This window comes from Anolis carolinensis, chromosome 4 (assembly GCF_035594765.1).
Source record: "Anolis carolinensis isolate JA03-04 chromosome 4, rAnoCar3.1.pri, whole genome shotgun sequence".
Lineage (NCBI taxonomy): Eukaryota > Metazoa > Chordata > Lepidosauria > Squamata > Dactyloidae > Anolis > Anolis carolinensis.
The window spans coordinates 223,021,365-223,033,030 of NC_085844.1; the positions used below are offsets into that span (position 1 = coordinate 223,021,365).

General features: G+C 39.0%; 1 long non-coding RNA gene across 1 annotated transcript in view; it reads left to right on the top strand.

Annotated features, from left to right (window-relative positions):
- LOC134298475 (uncharacterized) overlaps window positions 1-11,666 on the top strand; it is a 312,227-nt gene that overhangs the window by 263,034 nt on the left and 37,527 nt on the right. The window lies entirely within an intron of this gene.

An 11,666-nucleotide genomic window follows, 5' to 3' on the forward strand; every position in this document is an offset into this window, starting at 1 on the left:
AAGCTGCTTTGAGGAATTTTCAGTAAATGACTTTTTGGCTTTAAAAATGTTTTAAGTTAAATATTTGAGTAACTCCTTTAAAGGGCAAACACATCCTGTATTTTATATTTTTGATTATAAGTTTAATATTTCAGGGGAAACAATGGACTGGATCCTTACTCCTTTTTGTCCTTTCCTCTGGCATAATTTTCATTCATCCATCAATATAAATCAACAACAAACTTTCATTCAGTTAAAAAACAGCCAGAGGTTCTAAAAATATTGGGTGAAATCCCATGTCCACAACATTTTACCATTTATAAGCAACACAGAGAATCTTGGGAGGTCATTTTCACTCCACCATAGAACCTTTGCAATTTTCTTCTCTTACATGGTTAAAAATGAAATTACAAAGAATAATTATGTAGAAGAAAGCCATCTTGATTTAACTATATGCATGATTACATTAGAATTGTTTTTGCCATTGTGTGAGTTTTTCAATAGTGATTTTTGAAGATTTATTCCAGCTTTAATTTTTAAGTAAGTCAAACTTCCTGATCAAAGACATAGATCATAATCAATTTTTTAAGTTTTCATCCTTCTTTGAATTTTACTGTACAGTTCTGAGCTTTCCAAATTAACAAAATATGTATTTTTGTTGGAAAATACTGTTAATTTTACTATTTTTATTTTAAAATCATGTGTTCTTGTGGAAATGGATGTGAATGGACTTGCAGATGAACATATGCAAAATTAATACTGAGTGGAATTAGACTGATCAACCCATTTCTGGATGGCACATCCAATCAGCTTTGCCCATATGGTGATGGCACTGATGGGAAATAGCATGATCACATTTATCTTAACGTGGAAGAGGAAAGATGTTCCATTTGCTGAAGAAATATGCTGAAGCTTACTTTTCATGTGGCTAGTAGTCTTATCCTTGTTGGCTTCATTCCCTTACTATCTTCTAATGCTGTAAAGGAAGAGTGTTTGTTAGGATAATTGAAAACATTTGGGAATAGTACCCATTATGTACAAACTCCCTGGCTAGTCTAACAGCAGGCATACCTAGTTGTCATCACTATCAATTCTTGACTTCGCATTGCAGAAATTGGTTCCCAGTAAACCTACATTTAGAAAAGTTCCATTATGTATGTGTGTTGCATAATGGATAAATGTGGTTGCTCTGTCTGATCAGGTCCAATAGCTAGTGTCCTTAGGTATGGATGAAAACCACCTTTGTGATCATAGTGTCTCCCCTGACAAACAAGTATTGGATGGGAGACCATCTGGGAATACCGGGTGTTGTAGGTTTAAAGCCTACAGTTATACCACACTGAACATGCCCGATCTTGTCAGATCTCAGAAGCTAAGCAGAGTCAGGCCTGGTTAGTACCTGGAGTCCCCTTAGGCAAAGCTCTACTGTCTTCTTTACTCAGTGGAGAATGCTTGAATGAAGCTAGGATGTGAACAGAATACTAAGAGCTGTAAATTCCATCCAGTGGACAAAAGTTTTCCAAGGCCTGTTTGGCTTGGCCTGCCTCTGCCATTCCTTTCTTTCTTACTTTGGAAGTGTGAAGCTGTTTGGTCGCTGGTGTTTGTTCTGTGGTTGAAGCTAACTGTTCCATCTGTGTAAACTCTTGCTTGCCAACTTGGGAGTTTAACAACACTTTCTCTTCAACTGGTTCATAAGAAAACTAAAGCCTTGCTTAAGTGGCACTTTGAAGCTTTGCAAATATATAGATAACTGGGGCAGAGGTAGGGATCAAATCTGATCCATTCTGACTTTGCTGTTGAATAGTTTTAGTAAATGAATACTCAGTAGATGAAATTGAATCCTATTTAATCCACTTTATCATTGCATAATATGAGTACAGGTAGCCCCCAAGTTACAAACATCCAATTTAAAAACAACTTATGTTTAAGAATGGGGGTAAGATAACAGAAAGTGAGAGAAATCTGCCCCTCGGAAGGGAAATTAACTCCTGTCTCAACTGAAGCTTTAGCACCAAATCTTGTTCCAACAACTAGTCACATTTTTCATAATCCACTTATCACAGGGACAGAAAATGAGAAGAAATCTTCTGAACAGGGACACAGGCAGCAAAACAAATACCCTTCTCTATGCTATCCAAAGCATATCACACACACACACACACACACACACACACACACACACACAAATTCAACTTAATAACAAACTTACAAAACCTGTCTTGTTCATAAATTAGGGACTGCCTGTAGTCTCTTTCACACTATATGGTTTATAGCACTTTGATACTAATTTAACTGGCATAGACTCATCCTATGGAATCCTGTAAGGTAGTTTTGTAAGGTATGTAAAGTTTGCAGTTAGACAGCCCTAGTGCCTCTCCAAACCACTGTTTCTTAAATCATGGGATCTGGCCTCAATGTGGGTCCTCTTGGCTCTGTGTTAGGGTCATAAAAAAATTGAGAAAGTAAAAAATTTCTGACCACAACCTAGACATTTACACAAATTTGTTAGCAATAACATGCAGTGTTTACGGTGGACTCTGCAGAAAATGTTTAAGCTGTACTCCAAAAAGAAAAGGAAAGGAAAATCAGCCTGTTCAGCAAGACTTGCAAATTCTATATTTTCAGTAAATGTTTGTTTTTTATACCTATTTTATATATCTGGGGTCATGTAAAAATATCTTGTGTGGAAAGGGGTCACAAGTGGAAAAGCTTTAATAAGCCCTGCTTTAAACTACAAATTCCAGCCATAGCAATTAAAGTGATATCAAAGTGCTGTAATTGTGTAACAAGAACAAAATGTCAGTATTATATCTCAGGATGTAACACAAACAAACCCCACTGTTTCCTACTTACAGGATATTAAAGACCTTACTGGAAATCTTGGAGCCCCCAGTGGCACAATGGGTTAAACCCTTGTGCCGGCAGGACTGCCGACCGATAGGTCGGCAGTTAAAATCCGGGGAGAGTGGGTGAGCTCCGTCTGTCAGCTCCAGTTCCCCATGTGGGGACATGAGAGAAGCCTCCCACAAGGATGGTAAAACATCAAACATTCGGGTGTCTCCTGGGCAACATCCTTGCAGACGGCCAATTCTCTCACACCAGAAGCGACTTGCAGTTTCTCAAATCATTTCTAACATGAAAAAAAAAAAACCTGGAGATCTTGGTTCTCAGCCCATTAAACACTCATGGAATAATTGTTTTCTTTCATCCTCAGTTTTTCCTGTGGAAAATGGAACGAGCAATGACTTGGCTAACTGGATTGAGTGCCATATGAGGAAAATATATAAGTTGAATTTTTTTTTTGGGGGGGGGGGGGGGGTCATGCTATAGCAACAAATAATGATAGCACCATTCAAAAGACATACTGAAAGGTATACTTTTTCATGGCAGAACACAAGAGAAAGCTCTTTTCAATCAGAGGATGGGTGGCCCTTAAGCAAAGGAAGCCTTGCAATGCTTCATTTATCAATAGCCCAGAAAACACAGAGATTTAATTTGGGGCAATTTAAAAGCTCTCTAAAGGAAAAGTAAACAAAACCAAACCCCAAATAAACCTACCAAAAGCGATTTGTTATGGTTTTACTTCACAAGAAAAGAGTCCCATCTAGGTTCCAGTGACATCAGACAGTGGATAGAATAGTCCTTGGCAATGACTTCTTTTAGTCAATGCTTAGGTTGCTTTTAGCTACCACTGCAAACTCAATTAGAAACTCATTTCAGCATTAATGAAACAACAAATGGTTAGGAGTTAATGCACTTAGCAGGCCATTAGTCCAATACTCAAAATACAACTGTAGAACTGAATCAACTGGTGAAAGGGCAGAAATCAAAAGCTACAGGTAAGCAAAAAGGGTCATATTTGTATCAAAGAGAAATTTAAAATGGACACACTGGCCTTTGGAATCTGTTGAAGTATGTAAGCAGTAGAACATGGTATTACTACCACAATCTGCATGGTAAGTAGCTTCCAAGAGTAACACGTTGGAACTGAACATTTTCCATATGAATAGTGTGACACTCTAAAGATTAACACATGGTCTAAAACTATTTAGCAGCTTGTGATCCCTTTATTTTATCAGTTTTAAACTTATTTATTATGCAATACTTTTGACACAAAATAAAAAATGGATCAATTACTTATTGTTATTCCCTTTATGAAATAACTTAAGGTTGTCACTGTCTGAGGGTCCTGGGGTTATTTTTGTTCTCCTTGACCTCATAAGATGCCCCCTTGATCACCACACTACTACAACCAAATTGAAAACAATTTAGAAATAATTTAAATGGATGCTCACATTGACATTCAAACCGCATTGGCATCACCTCAAATTTCTGCCATGTGTGGAACAATAGAGAGGGGGCTAAGAGTTTGTAGTGTATCTAGTTTAGGAAGAGATTGCACTGGGCATAGGTCCCGGTGGTCACATTTTGGAAATACAAGTTCATAGCAGAAAATAAATATCCAGATCCTTCTGGTAACAATGGCTCAGTCGACTGTTAGAATTTTAAAATCAACCAAAGAAATCAGAATTCAACTGCTATCTCAGTGCACAACTAATGAAAATACCATGTCTACAGAAAGACTTCCTGCACACCTCCACAGAAGCAAGTACAGGCAGTCCCCAAGTTATGAACAAGATCGGTTCTACAGGTTTGTTCTTAAGTTGAATTTGTTTGTAAGACGGAAAAGTTATATTTTTAAGTGTAACTCTAGCTATATATATCTTTTAGCTTTGGATAGCATAGGGAAAGGTTAGCACCCCAATGGTGTTTATTTTGCTGTCTGTCCCCCTATTCACTTTCTGTCCCTGTGAAATCTGGTTTTTGAAGAATTGGGCTTCTTGTGGAAACAAGGATTAGTGATAAAGCTTCAGTTAAAACTCCTTTTCCCCAGGATAATAACTCTTTCAGGAGTGGATTTCCCTTCCAAGAGGTAGACTTCCTGTTGTCTCACTCTCATTCTTAACTATGAGTTATTTGTAAATCGGATGTTTGTAACTTGGGGCTGCCTGTAGTTCTATTCACTACTTGCTTCTCACTCTCGGGGGAAATACTTCCATTGTAGATTACATGAATTGCAGCCATGTTTGGCAACTTACTCCATGACACTACACTTTCCTTTTGAACTCTGTGCTTTGTCAATGTAAGTAGTACATTACTGAGTACTGCAGAGGAAATGCCTTTCCACTGGTGGTGGTAATAATTACTATTATTATCATTTTATTTTTATTCTCTCTGTGGTTCAAAGCTGATATAACATTAAAACAAGAGATAAAACATTATCGAAAACATATAACAAGATACACAGACTTAAAATACCAGCTAAAATCTACTGACAAAATGCAGATTAAAATTTACAATTTAAAAATGACCAGGTAGACATGCTGGAAGAGATTAGTCTTAAATTATGTATTTAAGTCTGACAGCTGATCTAAGTTATTGAAACTCTTCTGGCAGGTCATTCCACAGTCTTGGGGTGGCTGGTGAAAAGGTCCTCTGAGTGATGGTTGCCCGTTGTGTTCTTGCAGGCTGGAGTAGACAACCCCCAAAGAACCTAACTGTGCAGGGTTGTTTGTATGGGAGAAGATGGTCCTGTAGGTAACCTGGATCCAAACCATGTAGCACTTTAAAGGCCAAAGCAAACAATTCGTATGTTGCCCAAAAACGAATTGGCAACCAGTTAAGTTATTTTAGGATAGGTGTAATATGCTCCTCCTGGATGTTCCTGTGACCAATTTGGCTGCTGCATTTTGAACTAATAGCAGTTTCCAAACTTAGTACAGAGGTAGCCCAACATAAAGCTCATTGTAAAAGTCCAAGCTTGAGGTTACCAATGTGTACACTACCATCTTCAAGTCCTCGGATTCTAGGAAGGGGCACAGTAGTCGTATCAGCCAAAGGTGGTAGTAAGCACTCCTGACCATCACATCAACTTGAGTTAATATTTGGAGAGACGGATATAAGAGCACTCCCAAGCTGCGACCACAATCTTTCAGGGGAAGTGCAACCCCATCCAAGACTGCTTGACATGCCTCCATCCCTAGGTTAGGACTCTTGAAGGCAAGCACCTCTGTTTTGTCTGGATTCAGTTTCAATTTGTCTTTCCTTATCCGCCCATTACCTCCTTCAGACATTCATTCATAGGAGACACACTATCCTTAGCTAGAGCTGTTTTGGAAGGCATGGAGAAATATATTTGGGCATCATCAGCACAGTGATAGCACCCTGCCCCATACCTCCAGAAAATCTCTCCCAGCAGTTTCATGTAAATGTTAAAAAGCATTGGGAATAGAATAGCACCTTGTGGGATGCCATATAACAGCATCTTTTTCAAGGAACAGCTATCCCCAGAACCACCATGTGGAACCTGCCTGAAAGATATGACTGGAACCATTGCAGCACAGTGCCTCCGATTCCAAACCTTCCATGCGTTCCAGAAGGATACCATTGCTGATAGTATCAAAAGTCATTGAGAGATTTAAAAGCACCAATAGGGACATACACCCCTTGTCAGTTAAGACTGAGATCATCCAGTAAGGCGACCATAGCATTCTCAACTCCATATCCTGCTCTGATATGGTAGCATCCAAATGTAAGATGCCCTCTCCAGAGAAGCTTACCTGACATCTACATTATGATCATTTCATTATTATGAGAAATGGCTATTTAATTATGATGTAAGACATTTAAGATCGCTCTGAGATCTTTAAATGATTTGTATTATTTTAATCTCTGCTGTGTTACTATGTTGCTGACACTACTTTCAGTTGCTTGGCTTTATAGCGTGTTTGCTTTTATTTTGTCTGATTTTTTAAGACTTTTGTTGATTGGTTTTTATGGTTTTTAACTTTTACTGTCAACTGCCCGGAGGACATAGTTAATGGGCAGTATACAAATGATGTAAATAAAATAAAATTAAATAAGGTCAACTCCAAATGCAAATCCCAGAAGGATGAAATAATTGAAGAGCTGGCAAAAACAGGATGGTAGATTTCCTGATGTACTTGGCCAAAAGAGCTTCAGGCACTCAAACCCACATGATGGCTAAAACTACATGGGAAGATGTTCAAATAATACAGATGAGGACAGGGAATAGGGCCTTAATGGGATTTACAAATTAAAGCATGAGACTTGCAAATCCTGCAACGATCTGCATTTTAAGCAGTAGTTGTGAACCTACATCTGTATTTGTGGCCCTTGACACCTCTGGTTTCCCTGAAATACTCTTTTCTCTGGCCCCAAAAAGACGATGAACCATAAAATGACAATCCAGTTGCCTAGGTCTATTTTTAGAGATGTCTAACTTACATTCTGATTACCGAAATTAAAAATAATAATTCAATACTGGCTGGCATCCTGTTAGTACATAAATCCAATTCATGCATATGTCTTTCTTTTTGGTTGTTAGAGAGGTCAAAACTCTAGTCCTTCCTCAAGCAACAACCGAAAGTCCTTGAAAATCTTCATTTCTCTTATGCTTCCCTTCCATAGCCATACTATATGGATGTAATTAATTGTAGAAGGAAGACATGAGTAATTTTAGCTATTTTCTTCCCTATTCAAGGAAATCACCTTCTGATGCCTATTCATAACCAGAGACTAATTCTGTGCACAATTTTGTACAGAAACCAGAATTTTCTATGCAGGAAACAGCATTTTCTGCACAGGAGATTATTTTTATATGCATAAATTATTTCCTGCATGGCAAAAGTGCTTCCCGCCTAGGAAACACTATTTTATGTCTAAAACAACCACATGTTGATTTTGCACAAAAATAGTCTCAATCTTGCCAGGACAAGATTCCTCTCACAACAGTTTCTCACCAATCAAAAACATTTTTGACATTTTAAATTCTTTTTTAAATTCTTTCCGTCTCTACCATGTAGTGGCTGCTGGACAACATGAAAGTATATGACTATGTAACAATAGCCAGATGCAAAATAATGACATAGTGTTCCAGGATTTCCAAAGGACCTTTAGGGTATGCTCTCATTGCTGTATGACTGGGTATATTCAAATAACTAGATACTTCCCAGTCATCTCTTATTCTCCACTGGCCATAATTATGTAAGGATAGGTGGGATTGTAGCAAGAATGTGAGGATCTCAGCCATAAATCTGATTATACAACTTTGGCAGAGTTGTCTCCCCACCCCTTTCTACAATAAACTGTGTATTTGGTGGCTCAATATAAAGAGGTGGTCAGATTCTGTCCGAGCAGCTTTTATTTGGTATGGTTATTCTGACTCTGTGCTAGAGATTCACTCCGTGTATTTCAAGTTGACCTAATGGTAATGTCAATACATGCCTTATCTATGTATACAAAAATGTATTTGTCTTCTGTCTTGCTCTCAACTCCATCTGTTGCTTTAAAGGCATCAATGATGTTGCATGCTAGGAGGTTACTTGCATTTTGCCTGCAAACTTACTTTCAGATTCAATTAGAGATCCTCTCAGCTGCCTAAAGAAAACTCTGCAGGGATTTCAGTCTGAATTCTGTTGATGAGACAGCAAAATGAACATGACTGCATATATTCAAATGGAGAATTTCACATTTCAATCTCATGTATTAATCCTACCTAAGTGTTGCCAGCCTATTGTATGGAAGAAAATATGAAACAACTTGCTTTCCTTCTAGTTCTTTTCTATTCCTGCAGCACAAAATCATAGCAAGCATACAATTGGAGAGGTGGCTGAAGATTGGTATGCTTCTCCAGCATACTTTTCCTTCAATATAATAAAATATATTTCAGTAAAATTCATTGCAAGCATAACATAGGCCAGTTTGGTTTAGGAGTTTCTGTATTGAACTAGGACACAATTTAATACTGAAATCATTACACCAAACTGGCCTGTGCTATGTGGACTTCTAGCAATTAATTCCAAATTACTCTTCAACCATGGAAACCCACTGTGAAGTTGTACTCACTTAGCCTCAGAAAAAGACAGTGGTGAAGCCTCTCTGAAGAAGCCTTGTAAAGAAAATCCTATGATTAAGGTCATTATACACTGGAAAAGAACTTGAGGGTGAACTATCACAGCTAAAAAAAAAAGAACCTAGCACTGCTTTACCTAACTGGAGAGAGAGATAGTGTGCTTCCATACAACCCTGAATATTAAGGCAGATAATCCAAAATATCTGCTTTGAACTGGATTATCTGAGTCCACACTGCCATATAATGTAGTTCAATGTGGATTTTATACAGCTGTGTGGAAAGGGCTGTAATCTCTCATTTAGGTCTTCTTTCCTGGACGGTGCTCTTGGAGATTATTAATGTTAGGGGATTCTTACTCTACGCCATGGCTATTAACCTGCAGAGTTCCTCAAGGTTCTATCTTGTTATTTAATATCTACATAATCATAGTATCATAGAATCATAGAATAGTAGAGTTGGAAGAGACTTCATGGGCCATCCAGTCCAACCCCCTGCCAAGAAGCAGGAAATCGCATTCATAGCACCCCCGACAGATGGCCATCCAGCCTCTGTTTAAAAGCCTCCAAAGAAGGAGCCTCCACCACAGTCCAGGGGAGAGAGTTCCACTGCCGAACAGCTCTCACAGTGAGGAAGTTCTTCCTAATGTTCAGGTGGAATCTCCTTTCCTGTAGTTTAAAGCCATTGTTCCACATCCTAGTCTGCAGGGCAGCAGCAAACAAGCTTGCTCCCTCCTCCCTATGACTTCCCCTCACATATTTGTACATGGCTATCATGTCTCCTCACAGCCTTCTCTTCTGCAGGCTAAAACCACGGAAAGATGTTACCGGATTGTTGGGGTCAGGCGTCACCAATATGTTAATGATGCCCAAATATTTCAAATTCCAAAAAAGCTGTTCCTGTGCTAAACCTGACTACAGCCTAGCAGCTTTAAGTGATTATTTTGATCCATAAAGCCCTAAACAGTTGAAAATATCTATCTATCTATCTATCTATCTATCTATCTATCTATCTATCTATCTATCTATCTATCTATCTATCTAAATGTAATGTCTGTTTGTAGGACTGAGTAAACAACAAAACCACTGAACCAAATCACACCAAATTTGGCCACACAACATAGTAATCCAATCTATGTCTTTCAAACAAAAAACCTAGAAAAATAAAATCCAAACTAGAGGATGAGGAAGAGCCATTTTCAACCCTGGCTGCCGGTCAGAAGGGTAGGTCATTCTCCCTTTAGGTCCTGCCCACTTCATCTCCTAGCAACCCCTTTGGCCATAATGGCACCGGGGGACAGCCAGGGTTCACTTAGGCCTCTTCCACACTGTCTATAAAATACAGAATGTCTGATTTGAATTGGATTATATGGCAGTGTAGACTCAAGGCCCTTCCACAGACCTATATAACCCAGAATGCCAAGGCACATAATCCACAGTATCTGCTTTGAACTGGATTATCTTGAGTCCACATTGTCATATAATCCAGTTCAGTGTGGATTTTATACAGTTGTGTAGAAGGGGCCTCATATAATCCAGATCAAAGCAGCTGATATAAGATTATAAATATAATATATAATAATTACTGTGGTATAATGATACAGAACAATATAATCTCTAAAATCAGGACAGTAAATAAAGAGAAACACTCTGAAAACAGGGAAATTCCAGACAGGAAACAACCAGGGCCAGCTAACATTTCTCAACAAAGGATTCCCCCAGACAGGAAACAGCCAGGCTTTGAAGCTGTAAAGCCATTAAATGCTAATCAAGGTGGCTAATTGCAGCATTCATACCTGCTGCACCAAGACTATTAATTGCTATTCAATCTGACCAACCAAGGATTCCACAAGGTAGAAAGCAACCAAGCTTGCAAGCAGCAAGGCTATTCAGTGCTGTTCATCCTGGCCAACCAAGATTTCCCCTAGGTAGAAAATCCCCAGGCTTTGAAGCTACGAGGCTACTCCATCTCATTCAACCTGTCTTTGCAAGCATGCCCTATGTAGAAAGCAGCCAGGCTTTTAACCTGCAAGACTATTCAGTTCAATTCAAGCTGGCCAAACAATGATTCCCCTACAAAGGAAGTTGCCAGGCTTCAAAGCAGCTCTTTGATTGAGGATGCTACTCCAGCTTGCCAAACAAGGATTCCCCTAGTTATACCACAGCCAGGCATTGAAGCTGCAAGGCTATTCGGTGCACTTCAACCAGACCAACACAGGATTAACCTTGGTAGAAGGTGGCCAGGCTTTGAAGCAGCAATACTACTCTGTACTATTGAAGCTGACCAACCAAAGATTCCCCTAGGTAGCAAGCAGCCAGGCTTTGGAGCAGCGAGGCTATTCATTGCAATTCTAGCAGCCCCCCCAAAAATTATCCTAGAATGCAAGGACCCAGCCTTCCAAGCAGCAAGTATTCCACTGTATTCCTGCTCACCAAAACAAGGATTCCCATAAGAAGAAAGCAGCCAGGCTTTGAGGCTGCAAGGCTATTTACTGCTATTCCACCTGGTCAACAAAGCATTCCCATAAGCCAAAGCAATGCATGGCCGGGTGCAGCTAGTACCTTTATAAGTCAATTAAAGCTTGATCTACCAGTGAGGCCCTTCTCTCTGTCCTACCACCTTCTTAAGCCTCATCTAAACTGCCATATAATTCAGTTTTTGAATCCAGATTATCTACTTTGAATTGGATGATATGGCAGTGTAGACTCATATAATCCAGTTTAAAGCATAAAAAAACTGAAATATATGGCAGTTT